Below are 19,203 nucleotides of genomic sequence, written 5' to 3'. Positions count from 1 at the left end.
AACTCTGTGAAAACCATGATGGTCAAAACTAGAAGCCCAAAGAAAATCTCTGAGAAAATGTTTCAGCTTGAGATAGGAAGCTTTGGAGGGTGCCCAACAGGAAGAATAGTACAAATGAGTGGTGGCCAAAATCTTAGAATAAATCTAGAATTTACCAACAAGAGAAAGCGTCTTGGTGATCCAATAGTCAAGCTTTTTGCTAATCTTGGCAAGCATAGCATTCCAAAGCTCCACAGGAGAGGCCTGGAAGGCAAAGGGAATGCCAAGAAAGTGAAAGATTTTCCTGTGAGTAACCCATTTCCACTCAAACTAGCTAAGCCAAGGGGGAGCTAGCAAAAAATATTGGTGGTAGCAGAGCATTTTATGCCATTGGATGGCAGAGCTAGAGGCTTGACAAAAGGTGTCCAGATAGTTTAAAGAATTTTTGATATTTTCTTCATGCTCAAGAAGTGTAAGAAAGGAATCATCAGAAAAATGACCATTGACTAATTGGGAGGAAGATTCAGGCAAGGAAATGCCACAAACTAGCCCTGAAGACATAAAATGAGCTAGAAAATAGCCAAAACCTTCAATAGCAAGGACGTAAAGCACTGGAGCTAGAGGGAAACCTTGCCTGATTGAATGAAAAAGTCCAAAAGCCTCAGATTGTGAATTATTGATGGTAATGCAAGCATTAGCATCACCAAAGAGCATCTCCATAGACTAAAGAAAATTGGGACCAAAACCTAGAGCTTGAAGCATAGCCAAGATGAAGGGCCATTCAATGCGATGATAGGCTTTAACAAAATCTATCTTTAAAAAGATAGCCTGCTGCTTGGACTTGCAAGCCCATTACATACCTTCCCAAATAGAAATGATTTTGTCAAGAATATATCTAGACTTGATGAAGCCAATTTTCTCAGGTTGCACAATTAAAGGCAACATGTCCTTGATTTTGAGAGAGAGCACCTTGGCAATGATCTTATAAGACACGCTCAGAAGGGTAATGGGCCTCCAATTGCATATGTCCTCATTGCACTAGCTTTAGGTATGAATTTTATATTCCCTTTATTTATTATCACTCCTAATCTTTTAGTATGATATGCTTTGAGATAGACTTTGTGTAGGCCAGGACCTATTTGTTCCCAGAGGTGTTTGTAAAATTCACAAGGAAAGCCATCACACCTAGGAGACTTGTCATCCGCCATGGAGTAAACTGCCTCTTTAAGGTCTCTGAGGGAAAGAAGTTGCTCATAGAAAGCATGTTTCTCAACTGCAAGATGGTTTGGAGTAACAAAGATACACTTTTTGAGAGCTTCCTCCTGAGCAACCAAGTTTCCCTATGAAGAAAAGACATTCTCACAATGAGGAACGAATGCTTGCAGGATGTCAGGGAGATTGGATAGAATAGCCATTCCCTATTTGATCTTTTTAGTCCCAACATTGGTATGACAAGCTTGGAGAGCCTAAAAGAACTCCTTCAAGGCTTTATCACCAACATCCAACCATTGGAGACAGGCCTTGATTTGAGCTCCATGGGAAGCATAGTTGTTAGCAATTTGCTTGTCATGGGGAAGCTTGGCAAGGTGAATTTGAAAATCCACATCAAAGGGGTTGAATGTGAGAGCCTTAGAGGCTTTTTTTAGGATGAGGGTGTTGGATCCATAAGAGTGTTTCCTAAAAATTGCCAGCTGGCACCCATAGATGCATAGAAATTGACTAGTTCTGGTAATGGCATCATTCCACCATTGAATCCATCCCTACTAGGATGGTGGATGTGGATCCAAATTCCAAACATGTTGGATGTGTGATATGGTGGAAGCATGCAACAACACAAATGTGTTGAGGAAGAACTGAGACTTGGCCACCTTGGGGATAGCTATTTGCCAAGAAATGACAAAATAGATGGGATAGTGGACGAATAACATCACATCTATCATGGGAATGACAAGAAGATCTCAATCTTCAAAAAAAGAGAAAAAATATTGCGTAGAGATCATAGCACGATTGAGATGTTTTAAAATCTGGTCAGAGCCAACTCAAAAGTTGGACCAAGTGTGCCAAACCCCACTACCCTAGTGGTAGTTTGTATTAGGATAAAAAAGGCCCAATTTATTTCACATGTAGTACTAGGCTTCTCTTTCCCCAACTGTCCATCAAAGGGGCATAATGCCATCTTTGTAAGATGCCACTTCAACCATATTAAAGTCCCCACACATGACCCAAGTAGCAGGAGGCAAGTTGTCAGCTAGCGAAACCCACATCTGGGACCTTTCCACAACATCACAAATGTGTTGAGCATGCAACAACACAAATGTGTGATATGGTGGAAGCATGCAACAACACAAATGTGTTGAGGAAGAACTGAGACTTGTCCACCTTGGGGATAGTTATTTTCCAAGAAATGACAAAATAGATGGGATAGTGGACAAATAACATCACATCTATCACGAGAATGATAGGCAGATCTCAATCTTCAAAAAAAGAGAAAAAAGATTGCACAGAGATCATAGCATGATCGAGATGTTTTAAAATCTAGTCAGAGCCAACTCAAAAGTTGGACCAAGTGTGCCAAACCCCACTACCCTAGTGGTAGTTTGTATTAGGATAAAAAAGGCCCAATTTATTTCACATGTAGTACTAGGCTTCTCTTTCCCCAGCTGTCCATCGAAGGGGCATAATGCCATCTTTGTTAGATACCACTTCAACCATATTAAAGTCCCCACACATGACCCAAGTAGTAGGAGGCAAGTTGTTAGCTAGCGAAACCCACATCTGGGACCTTTCCACAACATCATTAGATTCACAAACATTAAAGACTCCAAAAGAATGATTGTGAATGGAAAGAAAAAGCCAGATAATTCTATGTGTGGGGTCAGAACTGTGCAAAATAATAGCAGAATGAGGGCGATGTGACAGGAGAGTAACTACACCACCTCAGCTAGCTTCATGCTGAGAGAAAAACATAATGCCATCCTTCCAAATGACACGGCATGTAGCAGAAAGCATGAAACCAAAAATCTTAACTTCTTGTAGGTAGAGAAAATCGAAATTACCAAGTCTATGACGGGTGTCCTGGACATAGAATTTTTCGGGGAGGTTTGAAAGACCTCAAACATTCTAGGAGATGAAGTTCATGAGAACTCTTCCATATCATCCTCGTCCTCAAGAGAGGAGTAGTTATTCTATAAGAAGGTAGAAACTAGGTGGAAGTTAGATGGGAAATCCTCTAATCTTACAGCCTACCATTTCACTTCTAGTATCTCCACATGTCCAGGAGGACTACGAGAATGACTTGTTTCTGATGGCATGATGGAAGAAGCTACAAGAGGAGCACGAACCCCAGCCAAGGCAGAAACCCTAGTGGCTTCCTTAATCTTGTGCGTACTAGTAGGGTTTGGAACCTGTGAAAACCCTAGAATAGGCTTTCTGGAAGCCACTTGTGTCCCCATGCTAGCTGGTGTAGACGCTCCTATGGGAATAGGAGGAACCATAGTGATTGCTGCATAAGATTTCTTGGGGGACAAGGGAACCTTGCCCTTGCACCCAACAATAACCCATTCTTCCTTTTTTCCTTCAGCCTATTTGGCAGACACTTCTTTAGGCATGGGCTTAACCCTAGGCATAGCCAAAGGGAAATAATTGATCTTGTGTTCCGTGGACTAGCACCTATAATAGGTGTTAGGTAGATTCAAGTAAAGCACCTTCTAGGAGAAGGTTTGAGCTCCAATCTAGATTTCCACAAAATCCTTGAGATCCTTGGAAAGATCAACTTTGACGCAAATGCATTGCTATGGGTGAGCATTAAAAAATTTCTCAGGCTCCTTGGTGAAAACTTTGCCAAGGGCTTTGGCAGTGGACTCAATGAAAGGCGAACATGGCAAGGGAAGACCTAGAAACTCGACCCTCATAGGAACTCTAAGCTTTTTATCATCCAAGACTATGAAGTCTCGTGACCATTTTTGGAAAACAAGTAGAGAGGAATGCATAGACCAAGGTCCCTTATTAAAGACCATGTCTACTTGTGATGAGTTAGTGAAGTGAAATAAAAAAAACCTTTGATAAGGTTTTGCACAGCATCAAGGCGGACTCCATGAGGAGTCCAGCATTTGTTAACCTAGTCTCGGAGCATAGCTTCAAGAGGAGTCCTACCAACAAAATAACCTATCAAGGTATGTTGCTCTTACCAATCACAAGCAGCATCAAATTCTTGCAAAGGAAGGATAATGTCAAGATTACCTCATGAAAGACCTTCGAGACAAACTTGCGCGGGTATTTGTTCTAAGGTGATGCCATGGAGTCTGAAGCAGTAGCATCAAATATACCATAAACAACTTGTTCTCCACTGGCTGAAGCCATTATATCCTAACCTAAAAGCTCCCACAATAAATGTGTTTTGAAAAGTGGTGCCTATAGAAGAAAAGCTCAGATGAAGAGTCATACACAAGAAAATTGAAAGTTCGCATGAAGCAAGAAACCCTAGCAGAGTGGAAAAACCTAGAGCTCCTAAAAAGAAAGTTTTAAATCAGAAATTCTAATGGTTAATTGTATTTTTCCTATCAGACTAAAATTGTAAATGTTTATTCTGTGATGCTATACGTGGTAGTAGTTATTACTGCTACTAGTAGTCGTAGCCAGGCCTATAGCTGCACGGTAGTAAAAGCCGACGACTTTATAAATTCTTAGGGTGTTTTGTTTTAAATTATATTTTTTAATTATAAATTTTATTATTATTTAATAATATTTATTAATAAGTTTTTAATATTATTTTTTTTTATTATATAATATTTTTTTAATAAGTTTTAATATTAATTTTATTATTATTTATTAATTTTTATTAATAAGTTTTAATTATTAATATTTTATAATTAATAAGATGTTCAAGGGGGTCTTAGATTTATTTAATTATTATCAATAAATCTAAATTTAATGAAATTGATTAATTATTTTTATTTAAAATCAATGGGGATTATTTTTAATATTCTAAATAAGTAATTAACCTTAGATCATTTGGATCAATGGATTTAAAAATCAAATTTGGGTAATTGTACAATTATTTAAATATAAGAATGGATGTATTTGTAAGGGTAAACTATGAATTTTATCTGCTTAAAACTTACATTGAACGAAAACTAGAACCCTACTTTTAACTCAACAATGTGTCTCAAAATCAAACCAAACTATGAAACCTACACTTTGTTGTATGTATGTTGTTTATGTTTTGAGTTTGGGTTGGCTAGAGTTTTGACTAGTTGTAGGATGTTACTAGAGGCTTGGGAGTTTTGTGATTGTGATGTTATGTTGACTTGATTTTGATCTTTTATACTCAACCATGGCAATGTGTTTGGTATACTCTATCATGTGTGTTGATCTATTGATTTTTATTGCTTTCCAGTATTCTTGTGTGAAACTGAGGTGAATGTTATGACATAATTGACTTAACCATTTGAAGTCTTCGATCAATATTTTTGGGGATTCCTTTTAGTTGCTCATAGAGAATTGATGTGTTATTGTGATTATCTTTTGATGCTTTCTAGTCAATTGTATAGGGTTGAGGTGAAATTTGTGATTCTTTGATTTATACTTTTATGAGCCTAGGGTAGGTAATTTGTATGTAGAGTTGGGAAGTGGCTTGCAATGGAGGCCGGGGCCCAAAGTGACTACCAGGGTAACCCATTGTAAGTAGTTTAATAAGTGATAACATTTCATTAAATGGGTTTAAAATGAATTAATAAGATATTAGTACTAGAAAAAGTTACCAAGGGGCTGGAGGATTAAAAGACTAGTCGGGTAGCCTTAGAGTTGACTCATTAGTATACCTTATTAGTATGAAAGGATACTAGTGCTGCATAGGGTCACTAGGGGGCCAGAGGATTAAAAGACTAGCTAGGTAACCCTAGTTTTGATTCGTGTGATGAAACTTTCCCACTAATAGTATAAATTTCCTATGTGTCTTTGTGTGCCTCTGGGTCTAGATGTTGATTTATCTTGGAACCTTTGAGTTAGATTATTTTAGGGTTTCCTAGACTTAGAGACTACTTTTAAGATTTGGTTTGATATCATGTTTGGGAATTGAGACTATCTCCTTAGCATGGTGGGAGTGGGCCATTTAGGTTCCACGTGGTCGGGTGGTAGTACTTTTTAACTCTTACCATTGAGATTCATCCGTTGATGTCATGGCTAGAGTTCCTTGTCTACATTTCCATTCATTCTATCTTTGTGCATTATAATGGATGGTTGTATCTTTATGATGGATGGTTTCACTTATTGTTTTGTACTTTGTTTCATGGATCCAAAAGGGATGACATAACCTACTTTTATAAATGTATATTCTTTTAGCCTTTCATACCTTGTGACATGTACGGTGGATGATTGAGCATTCCAAATTTTATTGCCAAGTGGGATTTGGAACAAATGTATATTATTTAAAGGACTTTGGACTTTTAATTATTCTTTCATGGGGTATATGCACTGAGTTGTGGTGCCAAAAAAGTGACAACTCTTTATTTTTTTCTTATTATGAATAGCATGTATGCGCTATTAAAAAAATGATTTTTTATAGATGGGCTACATACCCATAGCCCATCATTTTCATCTCAATTTTTTTGCATTCCTACACTAGCAACATGTACATGGGTTGAAGAAACAAAGGTTTTCACCATCTCCCTTGCTAATATGCCTCCTCGTCGGCAAAATATGAGATCACAAGCACACCCATGCCCACGCCGTATGTGATCTAGACTTCATTTTGCATTGTTTGATATGTTTTTCACATTGTTTTGTAGGTTTTTTATATTGTTTTGTAGGGTTTTTACAATTTTTATTTAGATTTGTTTATTTATTTGGATTTCAATTGATTTTTTATTAGGAAATGTCCATAATCAACCAAAAAATCCACAAGAACCTCAAAACCAAAACCCTCCCCAAGAAGAACAAAAAATTCCACAACCCGAACCAATTGCAAGACCTTCGCCAGGCACACAAGAAAATATAATAAATGAAATAGAGAGAGGCAAAACTGAATTAGGACTCATTGCTCAGTTGAAAGAATATGGACAAACCAATTCAATGAGGACTCAATTGGCATCATCCCTCGAATCCATTAAGACCTAGATAGCCTCAGTTAGTGGTCAGTTAGATATTTGGTGGGTTAAGAGGGATGAACAAAAAATATTTTATGCAAATAAATTGTCATATGAAGATGTTAAAAAAAAAGAAATACCAAAAGGTAGAATATGTGCATTATTTAGAAAACCTAGTGAGCAAAATACTATTAGAGAGGGTACTAAATGGTTCCCCATCCATTGGTGCATACACTATGCTATTAGAAATAATTTTTGGGATAGATGGTGGATGGTTTTTAATGCCCCTCATTGCAACAATCACGAAGTCCCCATGTATTTTTTGAAGAAATTATATTGTGAGTTTGTCCTTGGGGAGATCCCCAATGATATAGTAGACTCCCAAGGTAGAGATGGAGGGTCATCATTTGAGAGGCTAGGAGCACATTGTGACCCTAATGTAGTTAGGGCACCTGTGGTCAAGCCATAGTGTGAGCATGTGACTATTCCTTCAATTGTTTAGGAACATGTAGAGGCCAGCACTCTAGGGACCATTAATGCTTTGATGTATACCCTCATCCATTCCATGAGCCTATTAGTTGAGGGGGATCCATCTATGCATTGTGATCACATGTGCACTTCATGCGGATCCCTATGCACATTTGGCACTCATGCTGGAGATGGTGTGGATGACGGGCTTGTCACTGATCAGTTCTTGAATGACACATTTGGCATTGGCACATAAGTAAATTACAATTATAATTTACTAATTTGATCACATTTCATATGTATAGTGAATGATTAATTAATTAGCATCTATTGACATTGTTCAAAATTCAGGGTCAGAGTGTTGCTAGGCCTAGCAGCGATCCTCCAGCCCCATTTTTTGTCCACTCCATGAGTCTAGAGGTATGTATCGATTTAATAATTTAAATTAATACATATATTTATTAAGTAATCATATTAAGGATTGACAAAAAATTATGCATGTGCTTCAGTTCTCTACTGGACCGTCAACCTTTACTATGGACTCGGAGCATAGACATCATATGAGCTATGTACAGGTACATTTTTTTCATGTTAATTTAATTAATTTGATTATATTTGTTTCATGTTTCATGTTACATGTAACGTTTATTGTATGACATGTAGCTCATGATGTCAGACACTTCTCCTCATCTCTAACAATTCATCGATCATGGAGTGGCCGTAGCTATGGCTAGCTCACAGCCATTGACTGAGGTATGAAAGAATTTTCTTGGTTTTAGTTATTGTTTATAATAGTTAGTATCAAAATTTCTAATGTTATTTATAAGTGATTATATTTATTGAATTATTGTAGGGTCTTGTCATGCCTGATCATCCAGGAGCCTTCGAGGTGGACTTACAGAGTGACTATCTGATGGTGGTAAGAAAATAATTAATTTTGTATGTACATATATTTGATTTCAATGTATAATAAATATTGATTCATATATACTTTGTTTGTATCAACTCGAGTTAGAGAAGAGCCTCAACAAGAGGACGAGTGAGTGTGTTAGGAGGACCCCATCATCTCCACCATCTCCCTCCACATGACGACAGAAGACATCGAGAGATTTGTTTCCTTCCTTTTGTGGGAAGGAAAAGATATAGTTGATCTGGACATGTATATATATAGGCATTAGTGGACATTTTTGATACACATTTGATGTATATGACATTTTAAATTAGATGTATGACATTATTCGACTTACGACATTATTGGTTAATATATGATATGTTTGTTCATATACTACAATATTGGTTATCATAATATATTATGTGTTTGTTAATGTACATGACATTATTGGTTATCATTTTATATTATATGTTTCTTCATGTATGACATTAAATTAGATATGTTCATGTATGACATTAAATTAGATATGTGCATATATGACATTAAATTCAATACCTAATTTGTTCAAAACTTTGATAGAATATTGATTAAAAATCAACTTTATCACTATTTAAGCATAAGTTAATCATTTGCAATATGTCATTGTCATATGGTTTATGATCTTGTTCATGTTTAAAGTTTTCCTTCTCTATCATTTGTTTATCAAGTTTAATTCAATACCTAATTAGTTTGAATTTTTGATACAATATGGATTGGAAATAAACTTTATTAGTCAAGATTGATTAGGACCTCCTGGTAATAAAATTTATCAGGCAATATTTGTGGACCTCCTGGCAATTGGTCACCTAAATGAGAACCTTGAGATTTATTAGGAACTCCATGAAAGAAATCAGTAGCTTGAGAAGCTCTTCATTTGTTAGTTGAATTAAGACCTTGGATTGTAGACGGTTGGCCTTCATTGTATAGACCAATTTTATAGATATATAATCAAATAAATAGTGTATTCATCTAAGCATAGAAATATTGTTACATAAGAAGAAGATCAAGTTTTACAATTGCTAATAATCACTAATGTATGCACATACACTTAAACCTAAAAAGGATGACCTAAAGAAGACAAATTAAGTATGAAGTCAAGACAAAATCGATAAGAGAGTTCTAGCATGATATCTTCAGTATTTTATGAATTAGAGAAAACTAAGTATTAATATGATGATCTCTATGAATCTATATCACCATCTATATGTCTCTCTGTGTCTCCCTAACTCTCTCTATTTTATCTCACATTCATCCTCTTCTTATATCTCTATTCATTTATCACTATGTTTTTATTTCCTTTAATCTTCATGTCTACCTACACCTTCTTTTATTTCCCTTTATCTCTATGCATCTTGTCCATGTTTAGCAAGCATTGGATTTATAGGGATAGTGTTAAGAAACATACTTATGTTGCAAAGAGAGGTGAGAAGGTAAAAATAAGGGCATACTGTAAGTTGGAAGTTGAAGATTATTTAATGGTTGATAAGTGGGCATTTTATTATGATTATCCTAATGATCAGCACATTTGCATGGAGGTTGTCCAAGGTAGAGCTCATTGCATTCTTATGATGTATGACAATCAGTATGTAGATGCTATTTTGATTAAGTCTATTTTTGTCCCTTGATTGCAATCTTGGCTCCATGATGTGTTGATTTGGGAGGTGGTTAGATGGAACTATGAATATCTTTAAGTAATAAATTGTATTGATTTTGATTTAATTTATTATTAAATATTATAATGGATACAACTTTTCTCTAAATATTTCTTCATTATAGGCTTAATTATACCATTTTTACAATATGAATCTTCATGGTCACTTGTGGCTCTTCTCTAGTACTTATTTTTTATAATCTTTATAAATAATAAATAATTTAGTTATAATAGAGTTTTAGTCTTTTATGAAAATAATTTTTTGATGGAAGATTTTTCATTTAAAATTTTGTCTTACATTTAGTGAAATTGATATTTTCTGGATGCTTAAAGAAATTTCAACTTCATCAATAGACCAATGGCCTATTGACAATTATCTTTGTTTGAATTACTCTATCCAACAAAATTAGATCAAAAGTTCTCTAAACATTTATGTTAAAAATAAGATAAAAATTTGATCACAAGTGGTCACAAAGTTTGTGTAGAAGAAAAAATCATTGTTACAAAAAGAATATAGACAAGAAGAAAAAACACAATTAGCTTGTTGAGCTTCAATACATAACCACCATTCTTTATCATCAATTAAAAAATGTTAGAGATAGTAGAGAAAAGATGGATTATTTGCAAAAAAAAGTCATTTAAAAAATCATAAATGTAACATAATCATTGATAGTTTTATGTGTTTTCATACATTAATGATTGTAACATAATCACTAGTTGATTGGAATGTGTTGTTATTATTCTATAGTAACTAGATTAAGGTAAAAATAAAAGTTTAATAAATAGTTATGATGTATAGGAAAGAGAGATATCTTACATGAGAGGTGGAAAAATCTAAAATGACACATAAGATACTTGTAAGAGGGAGCTATACTTGTTAATGAATTTGCAATACATGTTATGGAAAATAATAGAGCATCTTTAAAAGGAAATAAAAGAGTATGAAAAGTGGAAGGAACATGTTGTTTTTTAGATTCGTATTCAAATTTGTTTGTTGATTTTCTAATGAAGGATTCAAGCACTACAATTTGGTATTTTTGGCTCATGTTATCCTTGTATCTCACTCTATCCTTGTATCTCACTCTCTCTTATTCCCCCCCTCTTTATATTTCTATTTTTTCCATATCTATGTAGCCATCTATCCTCTTTATCTCCCCCTCACTAATGCAGGGATGTTGAGCAAGAAGTGAGGTTTAAGCACTTTCTTCTTCCTAGTCTACCAAACTAAACTTGTGGCCTTGGTTGAACCCACAATAGTGGGTTACACTTTTTTGCCTAAACTGACACTGAACTCTGAATTTTTAAGAAAACGTTCACTTTCAAATGCAAATTCATGTTTAATGGTTAGGAATTTGAAGATGAAGTAAACTAGAGTCTTTTAGGATTTTATTTCTAGATTCTAAATATTTTTTTCTTTTTTGAAAAAAAAATTATTTTATTGAATTATTTTTTCTCCTACGAAAATTGGTATGATATCAAAAACCTGATTTTTAAAGAGTGACACTATTTTTGACACACATAACTTTTTTTCTACAATAGATATTAATGTGATTCTTTTGAACTTAGTTTTTTAATATCCATACCTAAACTGTAGAGTTGGTCTTATATCTTTATCATTAGTATTTCATATTTTATTGTAGTTTAAAGTTGGCATAACACTAATTTAGACATACGTGGCTTTTGACACATGTAACTTATTATATATTTACCCAATTTTTAAAAAGTAAAATTTGATTGAAAGGTGACTCAAATACGGAGACCATACTTATATTTCAAAAATTTTATTTTTATATTTACTATTTTTCCATGAGCGTTGAATATCGTAGTTTGTTTTTTACAATAAACCTATATTTAATTCATGTTAAAAAATATATACCTAAAAAGTTTGAAAAGCACCAAATTCATAGTCATTAGAAAGCTAGTTCAGAGTACTTCAATCATGTACAATTTCAAGTCTTTAGTGCTCCATTTGAACCTGGTAATTCAGCTCCGAAGAAAGGAAATCATTGAAAAAACTTCAAACTATTCATGGGGGCTTCTAACTAGCTAGTTTCGATAGAAACTTAGTTTCTATCAAAATTATTTTACAAACTTTTGATAGAAACAGAATTTCTTAGTTTCTATCGAAACTATTGGGAGCTTGACCACGTGGTTAGCAAACCGCTTTCTTAGTTTCGATCGAAACTATCCACCTAGTTTCGATCGCTAGGAAAGCCGGTTAACCCCTTAGAAGCAGACCATAGGGGTGTTTTTCTAGTCGGCTCCTTAGGATTTTTGTCTAGTCAGCTAATAAAGAGGTTTTTTTTTTAAAAAAAATTGTATATAAATATGAGTTTCATCTTTTACAATTTGCATTTATGTGAAATCAAGTTATTGGCTTTTGAATTGGGTAGAAAGAAATATTTGACAAACTTCAACCTATTTTCAAATTTTGGAGGAAGAATTTATGACATGGGCAATAAAGATAAAAGAGCAAGTAAATATGCACGAAGAAGAACTAAGGAACAAGAAGATGAAAATCGTCAAAAAATGCTAGCAAGATACTATCTTAGATTAGGTACACATGCACAATCTTTTTTCCAATGTATTTAATTAATTTATTTAGTTAGGATTAGGGTTTAAATCCAATTAGGAATATCATATTTATCTTAAATTAGCATTACTAGATTAACTTAATATTAAGAGTTTATTTGAAATTATGTTCATATTTAGGCCATTGGGGTTTATCCAATTATGTCCATATTAGTCCTTAGGGTGAATATTACATTATGAATAAATTTAAATTATGAATTTATTTAGCATGGGAATTACCTTTTTTATTCAATTATGTTAATAATTTATAGTCAATTAAGGTTTATTAGATTATGATTAAAATTAAATAAATGAATTTATTTAGGACGTAGTCAACCAGGACAACCTATCGACATTGGAGAAGGTTCATCCCAAGTTCAAACAGGTACATGTGCATCTCTTGCAAGTATATAATATAGATCTTTCTAGAATTCTAGGTCTCTATCAAACTTTATATCTTTAATTTTTAAATTTAGTGAGCGATATTTCCCCTTATAAACTTACTTGATTTTATTTGTTATATCGTGCGCATGCAATTCTAGTAGATGATGAAAATGTTGGACATGAGGAAATTGAAGATGAAGCAATGGATATTGAAGAAGGACCATCTGAAGGTTAGATAATTTAATCAAGTACATAATATTTCACTCTTGAGTTAAAAATGTATATATGTATACATATATGTCCCCTAAATCTAGATTGTATCTTAAGACTTTGTTTCATTTTTTCTTGTGCAGCCTGAGATCAAACAACAAATGAGAATGTTAATTTAGCTCAAAGATTGAAGAGAAAAATTAATCATAGAAACATAGATCATTTAATTGAAATGGATGTGGAAACATTGAGAGAATATGCTAATCAACCTACACATACTACGAAGAGGAAATTGAATAAAACGTCTAAAGATATAATTGCACAATTTAAGAATCTATCAACAGTGGAGAAAACTCAACTATTATCAATTTCACTTCTCAAAGATGAATTAAAAGAGCCACTGAGACTATTGGGTATAGATACAAGTATAAAAAAGATGAGGACTTCTAAACTAGAAAAAGATATTGTTGAAAGTGTTAAGGAAGGGTTACATTCCATTGGGAAAAAAACTAGATCTGCAGATAAATCCATTGCACGAAGAGTGATACTAACATCTATTTTAAATAAGAAAACATCCCAAAATAGATAGATCTCTTCATTATCATCTCATTTCGGGTATAGTCGGAAGACAGTACTACATTATCTAAAAAGGAGAAACAATTTGAATGATAGTACATTAGAAGGCAATTGGGCACTAATGTGTAGAGCTCCTCGATTTGACATGATTGGGGAAACAATTAAGAACTTAGTTATTCAATTTTGGATTGATAGTACTTGTCCTTCACCAAATAGAAGAGATATCATCAAGCAGAGGATTGAGCCCAAGGAATATATTCAACACGCAAAACATTGGTTGGATGTCACTCAACATGAATTGTATCTCTCATTTTGTAATTTAAATCCTAACATAAAGATTGGACAAACAATGTTTGAAAGATTGAAGCCCTATTTTGTGAAGATAAATAAATCTTTTGAAACATGTTGTTGTCGATATCATGTTGAATTTGATCTGTACTATGAAGGGTTTCGAAAGATGATAGAAGAAAGTGGCGAAACTTCTCAAAATACTTTTCCTAAATGACCGAGTCAATTCATAACATCAATCTTATGTGACAAACCAAATGATTGTGTCTGTGAAATAGATTGCATAAGAGGAACTTGTGAAACATGTGGTAAATTGACTAAATTTCCTTTGAGAGAAGAAGATACTAATACGACAAGGATGGTAAAATGTAAGAGATATAAGTACATAAAGTCAGAAACAAAAGATGGAAAAGAATCAACAAGGTTAGAATATGTAGAGGATGAGATATCGGCTGGAGAATTTATGTCAAATTTTCATAAATTGATTCAACCATATATATGCCATGCATTTTTTTCTAAGTGGCAAGCATAACAATTTCAAACACTAAGAGAAACTTTCCCACTTGGAACAATTCTATCTATTGTTGACTTTGCAGAGAATTACTCTTTTGTATCTCAAAAACAACTTCAAGCAGAATACTACTATACAGAGCAGGTTACTATTATGGTTCAAGTGTCTTATCGACATGCACAAATTGATCTAGATGGTGTGGAAAGTACAAATCAAGCACGAGTCATTAAAAAAGAGTATCACTTTTATATTAGTGATGACAAAGAACATGACACACATTTTGTGGAACATTGTTTTAAGAAATTTTTTGAATATTTGAAAAACAAAAACATTAAAATAGAAAAACATTTGGTATGGTCAGATCGATGTGCAGCACAATTTAAATCAGCTAGACCATTTTATGCATTATGTAGATATCACCGATACCTTAATATACCACACATTTGGAGTTTTTTTGAGAGTGGACATGGAAAGGGTGAGCATGATGGTGCAGGAGCTTGTATCAAACATGCTTTAAGAAAGTATCAAATGGACTATAAAGGATATTACATTAATAATGCTCATGATGTGGTTGAGTGGTGCAAAACACATTTTTCGGTGCCAACAAATATAGATAACACATCATCAGAAGCGGATTGAATCATACCATTTAGAGTGTTTTGGGAGGTATCAGGTATATATAAATTAATTTGTTCATATTTTTAAATTGAATCTTAAATTTATATTTAATATGTTACCTTAGATGATCTCTAACTAAATTATGGACCTTGTGCACACATTCAAGTGTTGATAGAAGATCAATGCATGCATGCAAGAGGGTAGAGAAGACACGATATTTGCATTCAGTCATGAGTACAAATAGCAATGTGTGGTCATTATATACAAGAGAATACTCATGTTTTTGTCCTAATTGTATTGATGAAGACTATGGTGGTTGCATTAATCAAGAACGTGGATATGTGGGTGAATGGACTTTGGTGCCACTAGATGTTATTAATACGAATGAGTTTGAGGACGAAAACTATGATGATATTCCATTGATTTCTAGTGATTATAACCATATTTCAGGATTGATCAGAGTTGGTATGTATGAACTATATATATACTTGGATCATGTACATGTATACATTTTTCATAATTTTGGTTAATTTTTATTATATATATGTACTTATGTAAATGACGTGTATCTAGAATTTTGACATATATAAGTTTGTGTAGGAAATGTTTTTGCAGTCATAGTAGAATCGAAAAATGTAGAAGGTGCTAGCTATTATTTATTACGTTGCACCATGGAAAGAGAGAAGCTAACAAAGACTGAAATAAGTGATGAAATTTTTTTTCCCGCAGGTTAGTATATAGTTGAATTATGTATGTATGTATGTCAAGTATCTATATTTTTAATGAATTCAAATTCTTTGACTTAAATTCAAGATTGATGTATTTTTTAAATGTGTACATGTGCAGGTTCTGTTGTTGTACAAGGAACATATTTGAAGCAAATAAAAGTACTTAAAAGTGGGATTCATTTCATCGATTATCAACCTAACAATAAGGTATATCAATATAGTAACCATGTTATTGCCACTGGTCTAACTCTTCATCCAGTCAAAGGACCTGGAATATGTAAGTGGAGGCTCCATATTGATGATCATGAGAAAATATTAAATGTTATCCAAGAACGAGTTGATCCACTTGATATGAGATAGAAACAACTCCTAATTTGAAATGTAACACCAGAACAATTTGAAATTTGGTTGAACAATCATTTGATCAATTTGAAATTTCGTGGAATAACTAATTTTCTAAATTGAACTTTTACTCTTTCATTTTGAATTTTCTAAAGTAACTAATTATAGAAATTATGAACTTATATGTACATGTGTGTACACTAATTACCTAACATGTGCACCTTGAGGGAAAGAAATTCAAACACCACTTGTCTTAAGAGGATGAAATTAGGAGTTTGTAAAATTAATTATATTGAACTTTCTATTTCACTTAACTTGTAAATTTTTGTACACATGTACGCTTTCAATTTAACTAATTAGGACATGTGCTTTCAATTTTAGGACATGTGAGCTTTCAATTTTAGGACATGTGAGCTTTCAAGTTCAAATTATGATTTGTTTAACTAAATTTTGAACATGTACACGTTTTAAGTTGGACTTGAATTATAACATTGGGCTTAAGGGGATAAAATCCTAGGATACATGTGTGCACTTGAATTAAAATTTCACTATGATTAAAATTTGAAATGTAACTCAAGAACAATTTGAAATTTGGTTCAAACTATTTCAAATTGTGTTGAACAATTTGAAATTTGGTGTCCAATAACTAATTTTCTAAATTGAACGTTTACTCTTTCATTTTTAACTCAATGTAAGAATTCATTTAACTTTCTAAATTATATTGAACTTTCTATTTCATTTAACTTGTCAATTTTAGAACACATGTACACTTTCAATTTAACTAATTAGGACATGTGCTTTCAATTTTAGGACATGTGAGCTTTCGATTTAACTAATTACTTGACATGTGAGCTTTCAAGTTCAAATTGCAATTTGTTTAAACTAAATTTTGAACATGTACATGTTTTAAGTTGGACTTGAATTTTACAACATTGGGCTTAAGGGGATAAAATTCTAGGATATGTGTAAAAATAAAAGGGATGAGTTCTATAGATTTACTCGAGTTAGGAATTATGTACAACTAATTACCTGATACTTTAACATTTAATACATGTTCAATATATTACCAAACATTTAAATTACATGAACTATTTATATATATATATATATATATATATATATATATATATATATATATATATATATATATATATATATATATATAAAAATTTAATCAATATATTAAACATGCACGTACATATCTAAATAAATTACTTACATATCTTAGATAGAAACAATTTATAATATACTAGATCTAGATCTAGTATGTACATTAGATTCCACAACATAATGCAACATGTATCAATCATCTCAAGAACAAATAACAAAAACATGTATCTATCTAGAGATCTATCAGAAGATAATATCAAATATAAATATAGTGTGCACACATGTAGACATGTAAATCCAGGTACATCTATATCAAATCAAATATAAATATAACATGCATCATGTGTGTATATAAAGTGTCTATCTAACATATATGAATGTCTCTCTGGATGAAAGTCTACAAAAAATCATCTAGATAAAAAAAACTATAGATCATCACGTGCAGTACTATCATCGCCATGCCTCCTCACAGCGCGCTCTAAAGACTGACTAGTATCAAGGTGCTCACTAGGATGTGCTAACCCCTATATATAAATTCAAGAGAAAGTGATATCAATACATACATACATTTAATCAAGAGAAAGTGATATTGAAATACATGTACATGTATTTAATCAAAACATAAATAAACATTACCTATCCACTACTGACATCATCCAATGAGTCTCGATGACGTACATGATCTGGCATCAAAGCTGGAGTAAAAATAGGCACGCCCCCCTACATTGTACACGTGCACGGGCAACACATCAAATTAAAATTTCTCTACATGATTACATTTGAATATACGTGCATGATATACATGTACATGTGCACACATGCACATGTCTAAATTAAATTAGTTTGAAATGATTGAAATTTTAACATGAACTTGAAATTTTTTTAACCTGTGTAGATGGTGGCATCTGATAATACTTGGACTGCCTAGCATCGATCGTGTCCACTAATGCATCCAGATTTCGTTGCGTCGCATCAAGCTCAATCTCTACATCTACGCGGGCCCCATGGCTGGTGACTGGCACATGTCCTAATAATGACAAGCCAAGTGGACTATGTACATGAGATGGCATAGAAGTAGAATCATCATGTGTCAACAAGTCCATCCACCCTATGGTCGACAAGCTCAAATCAACATCATCAAGGCCCACATCTGAACTCTGAGCCTGCACTGTAACACTGGCTGAAGGGTCTATGGTATGTATATGTCTCTGTGGAGCAAAAGAGTGGTCAGTATATGGATCATCATGTGCACTACCACCATGACCACTACTTGATCGATGAGAGGAATATGGCTGAGGATGTGTCCTAGTACTACCATGGACACGACCTCGAACATCTGATATGAGTATGCCAAGATGCTCTGATACAAATCTATATGTATCTAATAAATCCTTAGCCAAACCAATCATAGTATCTCATGCCAACACTCCAGTGAGACCCTCTAAGCTAGCCACTAAAGGGATGCCTACTGCACTGTACAAGTCTCCTGAAGATGAAGCATAGGATGATGATCTGGAACGCTGATGAGACATCAAATACTGACCAACCTCATCACTCGAAATAGATCTAACAGCTGTTGCAATCTCTCCAACTCCTTGAAGGACCCCACATAATTGACTGGTACGCATGGCCTCATCAACTAATGGACCTAACACAGGGGAAATAGTAGGTGCCCTCTCTTCGACAATCGATCTATGTGCCAGTGGGGGACGACCTGGCTGCCTATCACTCAATCTACCATGCCCCTGTCCTAA

Source organism: Cupressus sempervirens, chromosome 10 (assembly GCF_028749045.1).
Source record: "Cupressus sempervirens isolate cs-2001-9-10 chromosome 10, ASM2874904v1, whole genome shotgun sequence".
NCBI lineage: Eukaryota > Viridiplantae > Streptophyta > Pinopsida > Cupressales > Cupressaceae > Cupressus > Cupressus sempervirens.
This window is presented reverse-complemented; position numbering follows the sequence as displayed.